General features: G+C 42.6%; 1 long non-coding RNA gene across 1 annotated transcript; it reads right to left on the bottom strand.

The window, feature by feature from the left end:
* Positions 1-405: 405 nt before the first annotated feature.
* On the bottom strand, positions 406-15,702 carry LOC310909406. Its single transcript, XR_014590073.1, has 3 exons — positions 15,580-15,702; positions 5,440-5,565; positions 406-1,087 (listed from the first exon to the last, which is right to left on the bottom strand). It is a non-coding gene; the product is annotated as an uncharacterized lncRNA (long non-coding RNA).
* Between the last annotated feature and the right edge of the window lie 5,817 nt (positions 15,703-21,519).

Raw genomic sequence — 21,519 nt, 5'->3', positions numbered from 1 at the left:
GGCGGGGCGGGAACGGCCCCCAGGCCCCGCCCGGGCCGCGCTGAGGGAGCGCTGAGGGAGGGCCCCGGGCCGCCCCTCCCGCCCCCCGGGGACACGGCCCGGGAGTGCCGACACAGCCGGCACTGGCACCCCCGGGCACCGGGAACACCGCTGCGCGGCCAGGAGGGCAGCACCGGCTTCAGGCCGGCTGCGGTGATAAGGAGGAGCCAGACCATAATCGCGCCGGGCAGGTTGTTCTCAATGGGCGCCGCCGGATCGCCTCACACACATGAATCCCGTATGCGCCACATGAACACATGAAGAACCATTTCACAATGACTGCCAGGATTTATATTTTAACATCTCTTGAATTTATATTGAACCTGACAGCTGTAAAGTTATAGCTGTTTGTATTCGTGTGCTGTTCGGGATTCAGAGTGCGCATGGTCTGGCATTTACAGCATAATTAATAGGTTTTCTTTGCTGAAGGATGTCGTCATTCCAATGGATCAAGCCTTCAAAGTTTCCTGGTCCAGCTCGAGGAGAGAGGCTGGAGAAGAGGAGGCTCGAGGGTGGCCTTATCCCTCTCCCTGAAAGGAGCTTGTGCCAGGTGTGACAGGATGAGAGAAATGGCCTCTCTGAGAAACTGGGCCAGGGGAGGTTTGGACTGGACATTAGGAGGAATTCTTCACAAAAAGGGTCATTAAACATTGGAATGGGCTGCCCATTGGAATGGGCTCCATTCACCGCCCCTGGAGGCGTTTAAGGAAAGATGGATGTGGCACTCGGTGCCTCCACCTGGGTGACAACGCTGGGATTGGTTAAAAGTTGGACTCGGTCTTCGTAGTCTTTTCCAACCTAACTGATTCTGTGTTTATGTGATTCTGCATTCATCTGAGTCTGCATCAGCTTTTGATTCAATAGATGGAAGATTTCTTTATAATAAAATACTTTTCCCATCTCTACAGGATTGCAAGGTGACATGGTTCAGAAGATGATACTGATAGAACTACGGAAGACAGTCTTGATTCAAGATCACATCTTATCAATTATGGGGCCTTGTTGTCAGTCTTTTTTGAGAGCCAAGAGAAGTATTTGTCTGCTGCATCTGGTAGACAATGAGAAGAAAAAGCATCTGCTGAAATGGAGCTAGGAAAATAAGCAATGTTTTTGATAAATGAGAAATTAATGCAACACATCTATACACTTTAATCACAACTGTGTAGTTTATCACCTGAATGTTATCCCTCTGTCTATTAACACTTTTTGCAAGACTGTCCATAGGAAGAGGGTAGAAAAGGGTGAGTAAGTAGTAATGTACATGTTCTGTACCACTGCATAAAGGCACATAACCACTTACAGTAGGGTATGGTAATAATGTATTATATTAGTACATTATTAATATTAATTATTAATGTGTTATATGAATACATTATAATGTATTATATTAATACATTATTAATATTGGGGACAACCTGTACAAACATTTATAATATTGCAGTCATAACATGCTCCTAATATCACATGTTGGCATCCTTTAGTATTTTAATTCTTCACAGGCAGGAAGAAAATATTGCAGAGTAATATTTATTATGATAAATTCAGTAACAATATCACATGTTTTATCTATCAATCCATTATTTTCCAACAACTCAAAAAGAAATGCAACCTACATCATTTATAGCATCATATTACATGAGTTCACTTGCTTTCTCAGTTGAGCGTAGTATGATTGCCAAGTGTCATTTTAGAGCCAAAAGCCTTTCACATTGTCCCATCATCTGATCAGCTTAAGGATGTCTGCTTTTAAGGGTTAGATTGCTCACTTGAAGAGGGTATTGAACACAGAACCCTGCTCTTTTTAATTCACTTTGTGTGTAATAAGCAAGCAGATAGCAAAGGCAGCAGAAGAGCTTTGGTGTAGGTAATTGATCTTTCAGAATGCCAGCTGTAGCAGAGCCTTCTGCACCTGCAGCAGCCTCTCTTCTTTGCAAACACATTTTGCCTCCTGTCCTAAACAAACAGGAATAAAAAAAACCAAACCCATCATTCGTTTGTGCCATCTCTTGAGGCTTGCTTCTCACATGCTTTGGCCACCTAGGCCTGGAAGCTGAGCAAGATGACTCTGACACCACTTTAAATTCACTGTTAGTTACCAGTCAACACTGAATTCTGCTGTGATGTTTTGGCATAAAAGCCTGAGGCGATACTAAGCAGGAGCAATATTACCTTTTCTTGCAGAAGGGCAAGACAGTTATTCAAATTCCATCAGTTCATAATTCATCTGACAAGGCACAGGAGTACTGATGGGCGGTATTTCAATGACAAAGCTGGTTCTAGCAGCACAGTGCTTCATAACACCAGGAATGCTTTGATTTGCTACTGACATTGAGAGAAAGTCCCATCTGAATGACTAAATCTACTTCCCATCACTAAGATGCAGATATAAACTGACGACTTCTGACTAAAGACTGGCCAGCCCTAATATTAATAAGTGTGGCAAGTTTGAGAAGTTTGTATCTTAAAAGAGGTATGGTTGCGGACTCTGAAATTCTTACTTCCCACCCAGTAAAGAATCCTCAACCCAATTCCTCAAATCAATCATTCCTTAGATCCAGTACGTCTGTCTTTGTGTCAGCTCCTGTTTCTTGATCTATGAATTCTTTAATATTTTCTAGGGAAAAAGAATTGCAAGCAAGAGTGACTCAAAAGGAGAAATGGCAGAGCAGCACAGTAGTTCCATGGCTGTAGTTCCATGAGCTATCCCACTGCCAATCTCACCTCATGCCACGTGCACTGAGATAAAGAGCTGTGGTCTAAGTTCAGTGTCTGTGTCCATAAGTCTAGCTATTTCCTAGGCACTCCATTTTAGTGGGAATTCATAGGATAGCAATCTTTTTCCAAGGGGAAACTATAGAGCTTTCTGACAGACAAGATTTATAGAGTCAGAGGTATTACCTACCTCAGAATATTTTTAAATCTAATTAACATACTAGCTCATAAGGCTATTTGTGTTCATCTTCTAGTTTTGCAACCATAAAAGCACTTTGTTTTCTGCTTAGCAAAAGTGTGAGCACTGATTAGGGGACATTGTTTAGGTGTAGAAAGAATTCAGAGATAAGAATTTCACAGAACTAAACTCACGTAGCGATACAAGTTGTATTGGCTTTGGTGGAAGTACATGCTCTGCCCCAGATGTGAACAAAACTTCAGCTTCCCTCAAGAATAACAAGTGCAAGCACTGACTAATTACTGTTATGGGTAACACTGGTGAGCACTGAGCTACTTTTTCATATGCAACTTAGCTCTCAATACTGGATAATAATATCATCTTTCAGGACCAACCCAGATAACAGCAATGTTGTTAGGATGACTCACAAGGCATGAAGCGTGTCTATACATCTACAGGGTTAGAGGCCAGAAACTGAAGCTAAGGCATACCAAAAAACAACCAAAAACCAGTTGCATCGTGTCTGATTTTATTTTCTCAAGACAACGTGTATCTGAGCCTTTATTTCTTTTTGTGTCAGGCCCCTCGAGCTGCTGCCTGTGCTCCTTGCAGAGGAGGGGGTGAGAGTGGTGGCACACTTCCTGCCCACGGCTGTGCGGGTCGGGGCAAAGGAGCGCCCGGGGCTGCGGCTGCTCCACGGTGCTGCTAGGGGCAAACATGCTGGCACACAGCTCTGCTTCTGTAGTGGGTGCTGTGCCTCAGCAAGCCCCTGTTCTGGAGGGTTTTGCAGAGCTCTTTCTTATCAGGGATTATCCCCTGACAAGTCTATACAACAGTGAAGCAGGAATAGGATAACGTACCTGGTCCATAGCTTGTTGTCACACAGGTGTGGTTCCAAGCACTCATACAACCAAACTGGCTCCAAAGGGCATTAATTGTGAGGTAGCTCTTACAACCATTTTATGGACACGACAGTGACAGGGTTTAATGAGATAAAACATTTGCATTATTCTACAAAAAGAGACACAGATTTGCAGTCCTAAATTGGGGATAAGTGCAATCAATGTGGGTAGTCACCTCCCCTTCCATTACTGGTGCTACTGGACCATGGCCATTTAAATTAGTATAAACTTAGACTCCAGTAAGTGCCAAATTTATCTTTTTCACTTTGTATTGCTAAAACCACTGGACAAACTCTGCTAATTTGGAAGCTTCTCACTTCCCAAACTTGGACTATACTTGTGTACACCTGAAGGTTCAGGTATAATTCTTGACAATGCTCTGTCCAATAGGACCACTGGCCTTTATCCTGTAGCAGAACACCATATGACCTTCCTAAGTTCCATTAGGTCTTCCAAGGCTCTCTAAGTTGCTTTCAGTCATTTTTCATCTACAATACAGGACACACTCAGCTCAGAGGTTTAACTTACAGTGTTTGCTCTGTAATACCACTCAGGAGAGTGAGTATCTCCTCTGAGTGTGTTTTTAATGGTGATAAGATTTTCAGCAAATCCACCATTTTAAGTAATCTTTGAGAATGTTTCCCTTCATGGGTTTCCTTTACTGGGGCCTAAACCACCTGAGCTTCTCCCATCCTCGCCTGTGAAGATATTTGTTTCTCTTGGGAGCCTGGATCAGAGTTTACTGCACGAACAATCAGGAATCATTCTGGCACCTCTTTCCAAGAACATTTGTAAACCTGTCAGAAGGTCAGGGAGTGCAAGCAGGTGGTCAGATGAGAGAGTGCATAACTGCAAATCTGGCTGTTGTAGGCTTTGACTGGTAAGGAAGGGAGGCTAGCAGAGCAATTAATCTCAGAGCCCAGCTTCTAGAGGAGTTTTCCACCATGGCCTAGCCAATAACTGAGCTAAAAGGCATTGGAATATCTGTTTGGCCAGCTTGGTCAGGAGTTCAGCCCCCAGACCTCTGTGCAAGGAGGAACTTAAATTGTCTTACTGAGAACAGAGTGGAAAAAGCCAACTGTGCAAAAACCTCTCATTTCAAATCCAAGCAGCATTTTTTTTTTCTTTGCTTTTTTATTCAAATGGCTACAGAGATGCTGTGATCTGAAGGGACTCTGCGTCCTTGCCTTCACAGCAGAGAGCTGATCCAGAACCCTCTGGGGAGAGCAATGAAGTGCACAAGGGTCAGCACCTGCTGGAGGAGGGCCCAGATATGCAGTGCAGCCTGGCTGCAGGGAGCCACCTCCTACCCTCTGTAGGGAACAGGCTTGCTCATCTGAGCTATGGAAAGAGCAGTGACAAAAATGCTGTCATCTCTGCTGTGACTTTGGTGTCTCCTGTCTGTCAGCCTACACGACAGGGTGCATCCAAGGCCTCTAACAGTTTATTAGGAATGTGCAGGTGAGCTGATAATCCCAAAGGAAGGTTGGTGATACGATTAAGCTGATTTCCTCACAATTTTGTGTCTGGTTCTTCAAACTCACTTTCTCTGTTCACATCCAGTGACAGGTACCACATAGCTGGATCAAAGATACCAGTTTCCTTTACCTTTGGTATTGACACTTCGGATTTCTCAGATGTTATGCAGAGCTGCCACAGCAAACATAGCACTTGTAACAGCACCAGTGAGCAGGTATTTTACAGTAGTATTCTGTATAGCTTATATCAGTGGACCTGTTTAGGAACAAGGTAAATAAGTTTATTTTAACATCCCCAAAAGACATAAAACAGCATTACTATAGTGATTAGAAACTACTGCTTTTTCTTCTCACACTGTCATAGGAGGAATACACAATGTCTGTGATTATGCTACATCTCACATTCTGTGCTCAGTAACAACATTCTGCTTGTGACAGGATCAAGTAGGACTTTTTTCTGGACTGCTTCCAAATGTGAGGTTGCTCTTCATAAATAATCTGCACATGTTATCCTTCAGGCACCTGTAAAAAGGAAGCACTTTGAAAAATTTACTATTTACTTGTTTGCAAGTCCACTAAATGGAAATTTCCAAGCCTTTCTTACTCTCTCCTGTTGCCTTAACAAAACCAGAAACCTTCCTGCAGACAAGAACAGAATAGCCACTAATATTCTCGTCGGGTTGAACAATTACTTGTGAAGTCTATTTATTCAGAAGCTCATAATTTGCTCTATTCTTCACTACCTATGTTTCTCTGTGAGTCTTGATGGGTGGAGTTCATTTGCATTTCCTGCTCTTCCACCACACTAGTTAAACCATCAGCTTCTCTTTTTTTTTGCTGTCATAGTGTTTTAAGAAAATTAAACTGTGAGATACTGCTACTTAGAAAAGAAAACCCACCCCAGAACTATTTCTAGATTCATCTTCATCTTACTATTTCATGTATCATCATTTTAGGCATATCTTCAGGCTCCCACAAAGGTGTTAAAGTGCCCTTAGATTTCCAGGTTTGATATTTTAGAATATATTACCTTGGAAGCAGGGTCAATGACTTCTTCCTGTTCCTGCAAGTGGCAAGTGTAAAATGCCAGTGCTGTGACAGCAAAACAGCTAAAATAATTTTAATTTAAAAACATACTTCTCCCTTGTTTTGAACTTAGGATACAAATATATGTATAGACACACAATGTGAACCCAGTAAATACAAGTAACAGAGCTGAAAATGTGAAGAGACTGATAAGGGGAAAAAAGTTGTATCTTCAAGAAACAGATTCTTTGCCTATTCCTCTTGTCTGCTTTCAGGCAGAAGAAATTTTCCTTTTGAAGTGGGCCTTCTTGCTCTATATAAAGTATCAGTCTGCAATCATCAGGAAAGTTGACATTTTTCATCCAGAGGTATTAATTTTTTGAAGATAATGACTGTGGGTAAAATAACTTTTCCTAAAGGAAAGACGTTGCTGCCCCAAATCACAGTGACATGTATATCAGTGTCTAAAAGTTTTACAGATTTTATATCACCAAATTCACCAGATCAAAGCATGTGGCTGTGACTATTCAGGACCCTATGATGCTGTATTCCAGTCTGAGTGATGAACTGTTAAATGTGTCCCACTTATGCACACACCTACAAAATAAGACTCAGTTAAAATTGTATTATACATGGAATGGAAAAAATCCCAAGGACAGGACCAGGGAGCTTTTCCTTTTTATCTTGCAAAAAAGCTATGATTTTCTTAGATATTACCACAGCTCTTTCAGTATCTTTCAGAAGTTTGAACTATTCATCATGAAGGTAATCTGCTAAAAGCATCAGCTGTTTAAAAATGTTAAGCTATAAAGTGGGCAGGCAGAGAGTTTACAACGAGTGCACTGTTCTGGGCCAAGCACAGTCACTGAGCTGGGCACAAAACTGAGAGCTGGACAAAGAGGAGGTCCAGCCATCTAGTGGTAAATTACCACACTGTGCAGCCTGCTGATTTCTGCCTTCCAGAGGGATGCTGCAGCTCAGGGGCTCGGTGTGCTCAGGACAGGGAGAAAGGGATATTGCCCAGATTTCGATTGGTTCAGGACTTGGCAGCAGTGAGGATATTTAGGGAGCAAGCCAAGGTGCATAGGACCCTGCAGCAAAGGGAGAAAGGGTGGCAGGAGCAGTGACCATATCCAAAACAAGGGCAGCTTTGGCTGGGTGGACAAGAAAGAGCCTGCACTCAGTCAGTTCTGCACATAAAGAACATCTGTTTACAGGTGCCAGCTTACAGTGCTTGTTCACTTTCAGGATACATCTTTGTCCTAATGAGCTTATACTTGCTACCCTGCCTGCCTCTGTACAGCAGCAGTCAGAGAAAAATTTGGGCAGTTTTCCATAATCCCATAGCAGAGAACAGCATGTCCAGTAGATATGCACAACCAAATGATGCAATGCACTCATGTCCCACTTCACACATGGAAAAAAAAGGTTTAAGCCAAATCATCACATTTGGAACAAGGATGATGCAATCAAACAACTACACAAAGAAAGCCATATGCTGAGTCCAAGCTGAAATGAAAAACTTATCCATAAATTTATTGAGTGCAAACTTTTTTATATCTTCTGTGTGGCTACAAAGTAATAGAAAAAAACTTAACCTTGGCAAAGCCAGAAGAGACATCAAAACAGTAAACCATTAAATACTTCAAGGAAAGTTCAAAAACCAAACAATTTGTATGCCTAAATTCCTCTCAGAATTCAGCCTGGTATGCCAAAGCTCCCATTGCAAAACTGATCTCGATGCTTAGGAGACCAAGTCTCCTTGAAAGCAACCAGATGCAAGTCCTACAAGGCCTAGTTTACAACTTGTTTGGGCACTGAAAAGAGGTATCCAGTGGGATGGTGTAAGCAGTCTGGATATGAAATGACCATTGGTGAACTCATTTGACTACCTAATTTGACTGCTATACAACACTTTAGAGATATCAGATTTTGTCCAAAGCACAACCCTTTCTTGGTTTACAGACACATGAAGCTGCATTGCAGGTTGTACTCAGCTTCCAAACACTGGCCAAGGTGCAGTCATGGTTATATCAGGCATAGCCAGGTGAATATGAAATAATTCACTGAAACTCCAAATAGTCAACTTTGTGCTGTGAGAATTTTTATAACTGAAACCAAAGCTTTGTTCCAAGTAATTACTGCAGCATGAACTGAATTTAGCAGAAACATTTGTTCTTTATCAGAAAACACAGTACTGGAGGGAGCACAGAGGATAATGCTTCCCTTGAGGTAGGGGGTAGCCAAAGTCAGTTCAGCGTTACTTGCTGAAAGCCACGAGTGTAGAAAAGAGATACAGCTGTGTCCTCCAGAGTGGTATCAGCTACTATATCTCAAACCCTCACTGTTCTTTGTGAAACATTTCTGTTCCTCAGAGTGGATGGCTAAAAAAAGCAGGAAGGAAACATCTGGTTACTACTTTCAAGTGGTACTTGCCATTGATTTTCCAATGTAACGCTGAAAAAATAGAGATGCACATTCAACATGCATATTTTGACAAAATTCTGGGCTAAAGAGTATTTGGCCATGGAAAGGGTGAATTTCCCAATGAGCAATTATGCTCAGATTTCATCTGTCCCAAACATCCTCTCTTACCTGGCTAACAGGAGAAATTAACTGCCTGGTGCCTGAAACATTGTGTTCCCCAGTGGGATGCCTCACACCATCTGGCTTTACTACCTTCACTTCACTAATGGATCACACCTGATATTTGCATTGAATCCTACACCACAACACTTTCAGAGCTGTCTGAAACCACAGACTTTAGAAAGAAATCGAGGATAAAAGTTGTACTTCTCACTTCTCTGCTTTACCCACTGGGAAGCTGAAGCAACAGGTAAGGTGTAATGGACTTTCTTAAAGCATCTCAGTAAATCAGTGGCCAAGTTTGCTGTCTGCTCCTGTAGTCAGTAGTAAATAGGGTAGAATGCTGGATATGAGCATCCTGCTCCAAAATCTGACAGTCTGCTTTTCCTTTCTTTTTCTGGTGAACAAGACCTCAACTCTAGGATGGAGTAGTACCCAAATCTGCATTCTTTTGCCATATATTTTGGAGATTCATTGAAACAGTTATTTTTTTAAGACTTGGAAATGGAATTTAAAAGCTGCTGATTTAAGAAAAAGGGGTCAAGAAGGAGAGCAACAGAAAATGGATCAATGTTTTTGAGCAGAAAACACGGAAACAGCACCTCCTTCAATTTGTAAAACACCCACTGGGGTCAGGGTGGGGTGGTTTGGCAATGAGTACAAATGTGCACAATCCTGGAGACATTTGGGGCTATCTGCACTTGGGGCACCACTGCTGTCTCACTTTCCACTGCTCTGCAGGTTGTCTGCTGTGCTCTGCAAACACACTCCTTTCCTGTGGTTATTTTTGAAGCAGCTCCTTAAAACAGATGTCCTCATATATGTCTCTTCCCAGCTACACAAATAACACTTTGCCTCATGCTCCTGCCATCCTGTTCAATTACATTAAAAAAAAGAAAAAAAATGGGGTAAAGAATAGCCTTTCCCATTGGTGATTCCTGTTGTAATTTCCATGGCACTGTCTGAGGCACTTGAGTTGCCCTTGTGCCCTTCATAGAGCAACAAAGGTTTTTTCTTTCTAGCTTTTTTCCTTGCCCTTCCAAAGATTCTTCCCTCTTTAGGCCCTTCCCAACTCTCTCCCTCTTCTCCTTCTCTGACTTCCAGCTGCACTGCAAACACCATAAGTCTCATAAAAACTTCCTCTTGAGTAGTACGACCAGCGAAGGATCCACATGTACCAGTTACACTTTGTCCTCCTTGCAAGGTCTTCCTACAGCTACCAGTAACATTGTTTGGCACCCAGGCATGCCTGCTTTGGGCATTCCAAACTTTTCCCTTGGAAGGAAACACCCTTTTTAAATACTTTGTCCTCGAGACTCTTGGTGATACTAACATTTGTATGTTCCTAAAGAAGCAAACAGAATGTGTGCAGAATGGACTAGCTTGAGATGCAATGATTACAGGTAAGGTGCTAATTGTGGAAAAGCGTATGAAGTAAAATGCCCTTGATGACATTTGGCCTAAATGTCATTATCTGGTACCTTTTGAGCACACAGGCACTGATTCTGCCAGCCTTGCTCACCGAGTAGCAGGAAGTATCCATAGAGGTTTAAAGGGAAGTGATCAATAAGGTACTTTCCATGAGTGGAGGAAGCAAGCACAAGCCAGCAGAGGAATTACATAAATCTATGAACTTTGAGCCCACATGTAAAACCCCAGCTTTGAGAAAATCATTAAGAGTGCAGATTTTGGCTGGGGGTGGAGATGTTTTACCACTTATTGGGCAATGTTTCTACCAAAGTGCAAAACTAAACTAATTTGCAGAGCCAAGGGCTTGTAACAAGAGAATAATATTCTCCTCTGTATCCAAGGCCCTCTGTACAATCTGCAATGCTAACTCTGGAAGCTAAACCAAGTAATTACAGTTTAGAAAGTGCAGCTTCTCAGAGACAGCCCTGGTGGTATAATAGCATTCCTGAATAGCTGTTGTAACACTGTTGTTAACGAGGCCTCTGGAATGCCAAACAATCTTTCAACAATTGTTAATCCCACTCAGTATCATTTGCTTCTTCCTAGGGAACTGCAAAATTATCAGGCTGTCCATTTCTACTCCTCTTTGCCTGATGTCTGAGGTCCTTCGATCTTCAGTGCCTGCAGAAGCTTTGTTACTTGTGGCACAGGGATTATAAACAAGCCATTATGTAGGGACGAAGTTTAAATTGGACTCTTAAGGTTCAGAACTTGGTTTTTTCAGTTTGTGAGTTATTCTTTTTTTTTTTCCAACCATGTAGCCTCTCTCTTAACGGCCATGCTCCCCCTAATGCTAGAAAAGGAAAACAGCTTTCTCCAAGGCAGTGCTGTCTAAGAGGAGATGGAAAGATGCTTGACACACAGACAGGCCTTACACACCCTGTGGAGGTTTTTTTAGCCTTAAGTTACATCTCCCAGCATGACTTGGCCAGCAGAAGAAACCGAAAATGGGAAGTGTTGCCTGCTAGGCACAGCTCTGTGCTATGCTGTCAACTATTACATCTTTGCTGTTTTAGCACAGAAAATAGGTCACAGTTGTGATTTCAGGAGGAGGTCATTGGCCCAATTGCTCAACAGTGAGAAAGGGAAAACTTTAGCTGCTGTTCTGCCAAAAAAAAAAAACCCAAAAAATCAAAACCCAGCATGATGTGAGCCTGAAGATACACACTGAAGTCACATACGCTGTGCAATTCCAGATAAGTGGGCATGTTGACCACACTCAAGCACAAAATCAAAATAAAGCAACTTAATTAGAGAAGATAAAGTAAAATCAAACATCCTGAGCCCCACAAAGCAGCTATGCTGAGGAGCACAGAGGCTCCAGCCTCCTTAGCCAGCACATGAAGCCCATTGGCAGGGATACAAACACGGCTACACAGAGCTAGAAGGACACACTGACAAAGGGTCAGGTCATGTAACAAGAACATGGGCACATAATGATAGGAAATGGGGAACAGTTTTAACCTAAAGGAAGAGAGATTTAAATTAGATAGTAGGAAGAAGTTCTTTACTGAGAGGGTGCTGAGGCACTGGAACAGGCTGCCCAGAGCAGCTGTGGATGCCCCATTCCTGGGAGGCCCCGTTCAAGGCCAGGGCTGGATGGGACCACCCTGATGTGGTGGGTCACATCCCTGCCCACAGACCAAGGAGCACTCAGCATAACTGCAGTATAGCATCTCCATCATAAACACTGAAGGTCTCAGCAGGATAGTGAGAGAGCAAAGAAAGAGAAGGTGCAAAGGCCTCTTGGTGTCCTTACCCACTGCAAGGGGCGGGGGTTTAAAATCCCCCACACCTCTTCAGTTACAACTCTAACATTTCACTGTCAGCACAAAATAGGAGAGGGGAGGACATTCTCTTTAAGGGAACAGGTTGAGGGTGGTAGACAACAGCATAGGACACCTGCTGTTGCTGGCTCTCCACCAGCCCTAGGACATGCATTCCCATCACCACCAGGATAACTGTCCTTCCCTCCTGCACAGTGCAGAATTCACCTCTCTCATACAGCCATCCTGACAGGTGGGAAGATAGGCCAGGAAAACCTGTCCAGGGTGGATGTGACACCATGCCTCTGGCAATAGAAAGAGCCGGCTGCAGGTCACAGCTCTCTTCACAAAAGCCTGAGCCACCTCCTTCAGTCACCTTCTGTCCCTTACTGTCACCAGCTGAGAGAAAAAAGACTAGTCCTGTTTTACTTAATTTTAAACCAGTGAAAGCTGATTACTGCTTAGTAAACCTAATCCATGCCTGCTCTCTAAACACAAAGGGAAAAATATGTATGTTTTTCTTTATATAACAAAGAAGAGTAGACTGAGGCAAAAATCTCTTCAGAAACTACAAATCAGAGGACTTGGTGAGAGTTGTCCAATTGATCTTCTTTTTTTTCTAACTACCACTGCACCCAGGAGCTGAAATTCTGCTGGGCTAAAGCTTTCAGCAGTGTGATCAGCTCTGTGCTATCAACGCCCTCATTCTGCAAGCTCACTCACACTTTGAAAAAAAAAAATTCCTGCATGTCAGAAGCAGTAAACTTCAAGTGCAGCAAATTTCACAAGCAGCAGCCAATGAAAAATCATGGAAACTTAGGTGCCTTTGACAGCTGGAACAAAGGTTTAGCAATACATGTCATGCTGTCTACATCAAACCACAGGCAACAGATGTACTTTGACACCAAATCCTCTTTCTTCACATTTAGGTGTATTAACTGAGTAAGGGCTTCCTCCCACATACCTATTTTCCACTGCCCTTAATGCATGGCATTCTGCCATCCAGAGTGTAAAATGCAGTCACCTTTTTCTTCAGGTCACAGAGCAACTCCAGCCATGCTTGAAGCTAAGCAGTGTCCCAGCTGCCACCACTTGAGTCTCATAGCAGTTGAAACTGATTTAAAGACAGAAGACAGCAAAGTCACATCAAGCAAAACTGATCCATTTCTGCTGCAAAATTTACACAGGGAAAGGCAAGGGCAGGCAACACCAGTCCACCCATCTCTAAAAGAATTTGGTGCAAGGTGAAGACCTGCACCAAAATGAAAGCAATGCAGGAAGGCTGCTGGGTTGCCCACATGCCCTGGGGACAGTAGCAGCTTCATCTGCAACTATTGCCTATCTTGGCCCTCTGGCAACAGAGTCAAAGAAAAAAGAGCAAGATCTGCAGTCTCATTTCCCTTCTCTCCTGCAGATGCAAATACTCAGATTTTCAGACTGGGTTTGTGACTTCCCATGCTTCATCACAGCAAATATTTGCAGAAGACACAGTGCTTCTTTTTGAGCCATCTCCTCCTTAAACCTGGATTCTCCCTTCACCCTCTTCTGCTTTGTAGTCTTTCCTTTTCTATTTGTGTGGTTTGCAGGAAAGATAAAGGTGTTTCTCTCCTTACCCTCCCTGCAGGGGTGAAACCTGAGAGGATTGACCTGAGAGGAAAGCCATCACTTCTCTATTGCTGTCATTGTAACAAACCCACTCTTCTTTCTCAGGGTTTTCATCACAGATGCATACCAGATACATTTGGCCTACCTGTGCAGGGGTGAATGACACTCTTAAAATACCTGAATCCCTTAGAATTTAATCTACAATACAATTTATAACTAGCAAAATGGCACTTGCATGTCCTCATAGGTTTATAATCCCTAGCTGAAAAAGCTTATATTAATCCTGCAAGGCTTAAAATCAATTTCAGGTATAGACTGAACAGAGTTAACCAGCAGTTCTGTGGATGCAGCTGTCTCACTCTAGAGGCAGACACCTTGTCTAATATAGGCAAGATCTAGATGAGTAACACTTTGATAAGCATCACCTCGACTGGGCAGGAAGGGGTTTGCAATTGTTTGGTTTGTTGCAAAGAGCCACAGAGAGTTTCTTGTGGGCCTGTGAACCAAAGCGGAGTTTGATGAGAACAAAACAATGAGCATCTGGGCCTTGATGACACACACTGACAGCAGAAAAACTGCAAATGGGTGCCATCATCGGCAACAAGAGGTTATAAATATTCACAAGCTTGAAAGTGCTTTTCTTCACGAGTATGCCGGAGCAGTACTGGTCTGCTCCCCTACAGATACCAGCATCTTCCAATATCCCCAATGCAGTTGCTTTGTCGTTATCAGCAGAGCCCACAAAATTCCTTACAGAGCAGGCTGGTCAGGTTATCTGGCAGCCCTAAAGCTGTCTCTTTCTGATAAATACCACACATTCTGCTCTAGGAAGGGGCTGGTCTTTACTTGGAACAGTGAAACAAGCCTAGTGGTAAATAAATCTAAAGTCAGATCCAATGAATAGATCCAAAGGGAAGCCTCCCATGTCAGGCAGATAGGTGAGTTTGAAACCTGAACTTCGACAAAATAATAACTGACAGCAGCTGCAAACTAGAGCTGGCAGAGATGGAGAAGCCACGCACACTTTAAAGTGGGCTTTGTCTTTGGTTGTGAGAAAAGGAGTGCTCTTCATGTATATCATCTAAGGCAAGACAACTAGTGCAAGGTGGGTGAGGGAGCAAGCCGGCCTTATTTTTAACAACTAACAGAATGAAACCACTGATTGGCATCATGCGGAGCTTAGACCAGCGTGACTCATACTGAAAGGACAAACAGTCCGTGACAGGATATAAAGTATCACATACAAATAACATCATCTTTTTTCCCAACCAAATGCGTGTCTATAAAGCCAGGGAACAGGAAGTACATCCTTGCCCCTGGCATAAACCCACCTGATGACAAAGAACATCTGTCATTATGCAACTTTTCCATGGAGCCATTTTCTATGGCAGATATACATTTGCAAAAGGACATCCTGTGGCAGATACCACAAATGAGTGATTGGGGGAGAAAACCCTTTTGTCTTATGATTCCGTAAGATAAAAGTCCCTTTTCCATTGGCTTTCCATGTGCATGATTGAGTTTTAACTCGATCAGTTACAAGAAGAAAGTAAGTTCATCCATTCACAGTAAACTCACATGTAAATAGTATTTCATAAATGTTCCCACAGTCCCTTGTTAGTGCTGGCAGCCTCCACTGCAAGAGTGCCTAAATCACATCTAAGGAAAATTATAAAGTCACACTTTGAGCACCATCCTTGAAGTCAGCGAAAATTTCTTTACACCCCTAGTGACATCTGACAGCAAAGGAACTGTTCTGGTTGCTTTAAGAAGATGTTCTGCACTGAGTCAAAAAGCCAAAGCCCTAATTACAGTACCAGAAACCTGAGGATCAGCAGCCACATTCTTTCTCTGTCAGCTCAGGGGCTGGCACAGCAGGTTCAGCAAGAGGCAAACTGAGCACCAGCAGCGCCTGCAGGACTTCCTTGGTCTCACCTCAATGCTCAGAAATGCCCTGTTCCACTCTGAACCTCGATTAAAGCTGCCCAGGCTGAGCTGTCAGGATGACTCAGCAGCAGCACCGATACCCAGAGTTCAACTGAGCTTCTCACTCGTGTGCAGAGTCTACAGCTGCATTACAGAACTCCTCAGAAACTTTATGTAACATAAAGGCACCAAACACAGCCTATGCATTACATCAAGGTCCACAACAAATACAATTCCTCAATTACAGCTGAGCTGAAAAAAATCCGCAAACTTGATGTACCTATAAATCTTACATTCTCCCCACCCTCTATATTTTTTTCCAAAGAAAGTAAGTTATAGCTGGAATTCTCTATTATTTGAGCTTATCTTCAATCGGTTCTTGAAAGATTTGTATCCCCTTACTCTTGGACTGTAGAAAATGTATCTTCAAGAAGTTATTATGTGAACTGGATTATATTTTTGTAAGCTTAATAAATAAGAATTTTTAAATTAATAAATTACAGTAGAGATGCATGAAAATTAATTTTACGGAGATAAGATGAGGGATGTTCATTAAACTTCCTTTACTGCTAAAACTTGTGTACTAATAACACACTATTAGTTTTAAGAATATTTTTATCTTCGACTTAATTTGTCTAGAAAGGAGTTAAGTTTTTCAAGAGGCAACATGATGCATGAAATCTGATAAGACATTTCTTTGGCAGAGAAAAATCCACAGTTCTTCACAGAACAGTTGTAGCAATTACATCAAGGTCAGGCTTTTACTCCTTCACAGACATAGACCCTTTCAACATGAAAACTCCGAAATTCAGAAATTTAGAAGCCTGAAATTCAGGCTGCAGTAATAGGTCAAATTCCATAAAAAGTAAAAGTTGCTACCTATGTGAGTAAGGGTTTTATACATATTAGTATTTATCAGTAACAGTAGTTCCTTCCTTTTTGCAAGCTTCATCATGAATTAATTATTCTAGAATAACCAAAGCATGAAAAACAAAACAAAACAAAACCACAAAAACCTTCCTTTCAAGCAGACCCAAGTTTTGTTCTTGTTAGTTCACACTTCTACATTTCCAGGTCAGCCATTCTGTCATCCAGAATAGACAGGATCTTAATTGGGACATAAAGAACAAGCAGAATAGAAAATAAAGAAAAAAATAACCGGGATCTTCTCAAAACATCTCTCTCACTTCAGCCTTTCTTCAAAGAGCACGAAGTAGGATCTGGCTGACAGCATTTACTCCCTTGAAGGTCAGCTTTAAAAGAAAGAGTTATTGTAGCCACCTCAAAAGGCTGTGAAACTTGGGGGTTTTGTTCGGTGGAGGAGGGAGCCTGAACTCTGGAAGAAGGCAACAGGAGACAGGCATGTGCTCACCAGGGAGATGCTCCCATGGAAAGAGAGCTCATGCCCCACAGCTGGGGGCCCAGTCTGCAGAGCCCAGAGACAGGGGAATGCAGAAAGCTCCCTCACCGTGACAGAAAGATGAGTTTCCATGATGAGTCACCTCTCTCTCGGTGCCTCCCCTATCTGACAGTGTTGAGGCAGCAAACGCTGACTTTCCGTGGCAAAATGCCTGAGTGAGGAGATTAGGCTGCTTTTGTTTATGGCTGTTACATTTATTAGGTCATGAGGTTCCTGAAGGCACCACGGGGCTGTTTGAAAACAGCAACACGCGAGGCCAGAGCACAGAGAAGGTTCCTTTGCAAATGTGCACCGTTTGCATTTGGTTGCTTTTAACTGGAAGAGGATTTAGTGCATCAGCAAAGTGAAAATCACACAGTACCTAGAGACAGCTCTGCCAAGTGACATGTGGACTTAGTGATTTCACTGTTATCAGGGTGCTTGCCTTTGAAACAACCCTGGGCCTCCTGATCAGGTGAGGCAGACTTGCAGAGGGGCACATACTACTATTTGGAAAAGTTGTGCTAATTATCAGGAGTTGCTCTTTTTTGCTTCTGTAATTCCATTCTTTTTATGGCATTTATGGCTAAAATGCAGGACTTTTATTTACATACCGTAACAGTATAGTTTGCATGGCTCTAGGTAGAAGATATTGTTAACCAGGCTTCCAGTACTCAGCAACTGAAACCCACAAAAAATATGCAAACTAAACTGCAAACAGGACTGGCAGAGAGCACAGTATTAAAAAACCCCAACAAACTAAAGCAAAGGTATCTCCATCCCCTTTTGCTAAGTTCTGATATGTCTGCCACCAGACTGAATTGAAAGGGGAAGCTCAATCTGAATTTTTTGTGGGAAGCTATAATGACACAAATGGAAGTGCCTTCTCACAATGCATCACTGTGCTGGAAACTCAACTGCTGTGTTAACTTCAAAAAACAATATTATAAATTAATTCAGAAAGGGACCCACCAAATTAATGTAGACAGATCACTCAGGAGCTATTAAACACAGCAGTCTTAGGTGCAGTTTTTTTGCCAAAAGTGGACAAGATGTCCCAAAGGAAAAATCGTACTATGGATCTTTCATTCCTCAAGCTGTTTCCTAATCATCTGTCACTGGTCACTGTTGGAAACAGGACACAAAGTTCAGACAATATTTTAATCAAGTCAGTAGGACACCTTTGCTGTCAGCCTCAAGTTTAAAATAAGCATGGTTGAGAATACAGGATGTGCCAAAGGAAGGCAAACAGCAGAGCTCCTGGCTCCCAAGCAGGCCAGAAAAGTGATTTTCTGCGTGGAATACTCCAAGTAATAAAGTATCTTTAAAGCTTTACCAGCAGTAATGAAACTCTTGCATTTGGGGGAAATTTTGTGGTTTTAAACTGCCTCCGGAAAATAAACAGGTTCTGGATTTTACCACGTGCAGACAAGCAAAGCATATCCCCTTTTAGTGACATTTGTGTCTACAGAACACAAGTTCCTCTCAGCCCATTTCAGTGTTACAGTAACATATAATTCATTTTTCCTACTTGTACCACAACTCATAGTAATAGATAAGAATTAACAAACATGTTACATTTTTATCCTCCTACATTTTATCCTGCACTGAAGGGAGAACAACAGTCACATCAAACTGCATGCCGGAAACAACTATCAGCATTTTCAAAAATGAGTTACCTTTCTAATCCAGGCAGCTACAGACAACTGCTCTAACTATGGCATTTCCAGTTTTGGGCTGTGACAAGACACAAGAGCAATTTCTGCAACAGTTATTTTCCTCTTGAACATCTCATGCCACTAGATAAAAGAAGTAACCTCTCTCAAGGGCTCACTGCAAAAACCAGCCTATGCCACAACCCCCACAGCAGAAGCCTATTGATTTTTCCAAATGCGTTAAGTCCTTCTTGCTGGGGCAGATAGGAACAGCTTTACAGGAAAACACAGTGAAGGTGTTTTCAGGTGATCCTAAACACGGCAAACACAATACCAGCTGGTGGGAAATGGCAAGGCACTGCTGGCCTGTGTGTCTCTTTTTACTGGAGTTCCATTTGGGACACGCTGCCTACTGCTGCATTGCCAAATGTCTCCTTCCACATGTGTTCACTGCTTGAAGTTTTTTATAGAACCATCTTACTGCTGCTTGAGGGCAGAGGGCAGCTGGAGACCAGCACCTGGAAAATGTGCACGTGCAAGTATTTGAGTCAGCATCTCATCATTTCAGCCAGGCAGGAGATGGGAACAGGCCCAGCTGACAAACCTTTCCAGAGCCTATATGGAAACAAAACACACACCTGGTGAAGCTCCCAAACACTCCTGTGTGTGTGAGATCCACAGCCTGCTGCAGGGAAATGTGTGCTCACGTTCCCTCAGCAGAACAGCCTTGCGCAAAACAGAGAAAAGAGGATGATGATGCCTAGAGCCAGGAGTGGCACTGGAGTCGGGGAGTTTGCAGCCTGGGGGTACTGGAGATGTTCTTACCTGTGCCTCTGGCAAACCATCTCCCCAAGAGAGCACATCGTCTTCTCAGTATCTGCCAGTTCTGTGTCATCGAGGAGCTCCTTTTTCCAGGGCAAAACTCTTAAACCACACATTCCTTTCCCTGACTCTTTCTAGAGCCTCTGCAGCAAAATCTAGACCACCATAAATTGTCCTTGTGTTGCTTAATGACAAAGCAAGCGGATTTTTTCCTTTCCTTTGCTGAAAGGAAAAAAAAACAAACCAAGTTTTTAAAGTTGTCAACGACTGTCATCTCCATGGGTAACAATGTGGCAAGAATGGACCAGACCAAATGCCACAGGGCTGAAGTTACAGGAAAACAAGAACTCAGTCCTCAGTGTTCACTGAAATTTGTAAAACAACCCCAAATGACTAGGTCTTTGGACTAGATGACCAAAACAAAAGATTTAAGTAGCAGCTTAACTGACTTGTTTCCCTTTCTACAAGGCCTCAAACTCAATTGAATTACTTTTCTGTAAAATATCACAGATATTAAAAAAAAGGTAAGGAAGCCCTGTGATTGCATTTTCTACCCCAGCACTCCCCACACAGACATGAAGACCAGGATGGACTTTGGCAGACTATCGGGAAGTGACAGAAACTTTTTTTCTGCCTTTCTTCCTTTCATGTGACCCCCGAGCCTTCTGCTAACACCTGAGCTGAACATTGGACCAATACTACAGCAAACTGCCCAGAGAGCAAAAGTCTTTCTTTTCTGGTTGATATTTACAGAAAGACTTTGCTGCATAGAGCTGCAAGCTTATTTTCTTCCCCACTTTGTCTTCTGCAGTTAAAAGGCCTTTATAGTCAATTGTCCCAAGGGAGATCTCAGACTACAAACTGGAAAATATGAACTGCCGTATGCAACAAAACCATTTCAGAAACTCTGATTTCTGCCTGCTGAAGAAAGGGAGCAGCACGGGGTGAACTGCAAAGACCGAAAATGCTGCATTAAGTTAAGCAACCAACAGAACTGATACATGCACAGCAGTTACCTCACAGAGCAGCTGCAAAGGGGGAATTATTATGCTTAGAACAAAACCTACAAAGATTTCAAGAGCATTTCAGGTTGACCACTTCAATCCAGAAGCTGTTTCAGTGCCCCAGTAGTTCATTGCTTTTTAGTAATTGTTTCACTATTCTCTGGCACATTCCTGTGAGAATGCTCCTCTATCTGCTGCTGGCCACCCCCTCTCCACTGATAGGCAAACTCAAAGAATGCCTTTACTATCTGCAATCTCCATTTTAAGGTTATGGCTCAGCTTTGGGAAAAAACCTCCTCAAACCAACCCTAAATAAATGCACCAGGCAGCTAGGAATCTCTTCTTCCTTCTACTCCAAGCAAGCCAACCCAGCTGCAGCCAGCATTCAGGTGCATTAACCAGCACGGTGCTCCAGAAATGCTGGAAAATGTAAGCACTCCAGTAACAGTTTTATTTTTATATATAAAATATATAAATAAATATTTATTTTTATATATATATAAAATATATATATATAAAATAGCTAATAGGGTCAATAATAGTTACCACTGAGTACAGCTCAGCAATGCTGGAGAAATCCTCAGAAACTGTTAAAAAATGGCAAAAATAAAGCCTCTGACACAATACAGGGAAGAAACCAAGATTTGAAGACGGAAGTATTCTCGAACGTAGTTAACACCTGTACAAACCTCCTTACAAAGTCTGGAACCAGCACTGCAAGGCACAGCACTCGGCAACATGACAGCTAGCAAATGATCTCACTGCAAACACCTCATACTGCCAAGGCATTTTATTCCCTTGCTGACATGCCAATTCTGCTGCAAATTCCTTTAGGGGAGAGTAGGGCAGACCTAAGCCATAGCCCAAGCTTACCTGTATTAAAACAAAGGCATATCTACACTCCAGCATTTCCAAGAAGCTGATTCTGTTGTTCAAACCTAGGAAAACTCT

This window comes from Zosterops lateralis (assembly GCF_965231275.1).
Source record: "Zosterops lateralis genome assembly, chromosome: 5".
Taxonomy (NCBI): Eukaryota; Metazoa; Chordata; class Aves; order Passeriformes; family Zosteropidae; genus Zosterops; species Zosterops lateralis.
The sequence above is the reverse complement of the archived record's forward strand: the minus strand, read 5'-3'. Positions and strand labels throughout refer to the sequence as shown.